This window comes from Oculina patagonica, unplaced genomic scaffold (genome assembly GCF_052425735.1).
Source record: "Oculina patagonica isolate OP01 unplaced genomic scaffold, crgOcupat unplaced725, whole genome shotgun sequence".
Taxonomy (NCBI): domain Eukaryota; kingdom Metazoa; phylum Cnidaria; class Anthozoa; order Scleractinia; family Oculinidae; genus Oculina; species Oculina patagonica.
Window position 1 is genome coordinate 1 of NW_027558609.1, and position 858 is coordinate 858.

An 858-nucleotide genomic window follows, 5' to 3' on the forward strand; every position below is an offset into this window, starting at 1 on the left:
TGACCTTGCACGGGAAAACGTACTTTAACGATAATTCGTTAAACGGGCAAAAACTAACGTCTAACGAACGAGTAACTAACGACTTTTCCTAACGCTCTAACGACTTTTCTAACGAGTTTAACGCTCAAGCAAAAATATCTAACGATTTGCGAGAACATTCTAACGAAGTGCCTAACGACTTTTTAAAACGACTCTAACGAGCGAACTAACGAATTGGCTAAACAACATAAACAACTAAAACGTTCAAACTATCGACTGGTTTACTAAACTAAGACGTTTGATCAAAACATCCACCTTGTGAACTTATTTTAAAAGATGAAAATTTTTGCCAAGTAAATAAAAGCTTTAAATCATAACTCATTTCGCGCCGACATCGAGAAGGCATTACGACCGAAACATGTGCTTTGAGCAAAAAATTGGACGAGAAATGATACACAGCTAGTTTAAGAACTAGTCTAGCTTATTAGAAGGACGCCGAAACATTTCCAAATGATAAAATCTTTATTACTTACCGAAAGTTCCAAGTTCATAATGGTATAAAACAGTGCGTTCGCAAAACATTCACGGAAAGATCTCGCTGACATCGAAAGCAGAATTCGCTGCAGATGTAAAATAACTGTCGCATATTTTCGACTCTTCGACCACATCAGATTAAAGACGAGCATTGCGAGGAAGTTTCTTAAGTGTTTTCCTTCTTAACTTTAAGAAGTTAGCTCGGTCCCGCCGAATCACAAACATAACCTGCGATCAGGCGATCTTCGGACAAAACATGATGCACGTGTGTAATGTCACGCGTACGACTTGTTTGTGTTATGACGCTTTAGGACGCAAATATTAAACCTTAAAGTTCAATCTGTC

General features: G+C 38.0%; 1 long non-coding RNA gene across 1 annotated transcript; it reads right to left on the bottom strand.

Moving 5' to 3' along the window:
* Positions 1-145: 145 nt before the first annotated feature.
* On the bottom strand, positions 146-476 carry LOC144641172 (uncharacterized). The gene is made up of 2 exons (XR_013568513.1): positions 389-476; positions 146-343 (listed from the first exon to the last, which is right to left on the bottom strand). It is a non-coding gene; the product is annotated as an uncharacterized LOC144641172 (long non-coding RNA).
* Between the last annotated feature and the right edge of the window lie 382 nt (positions 477-858).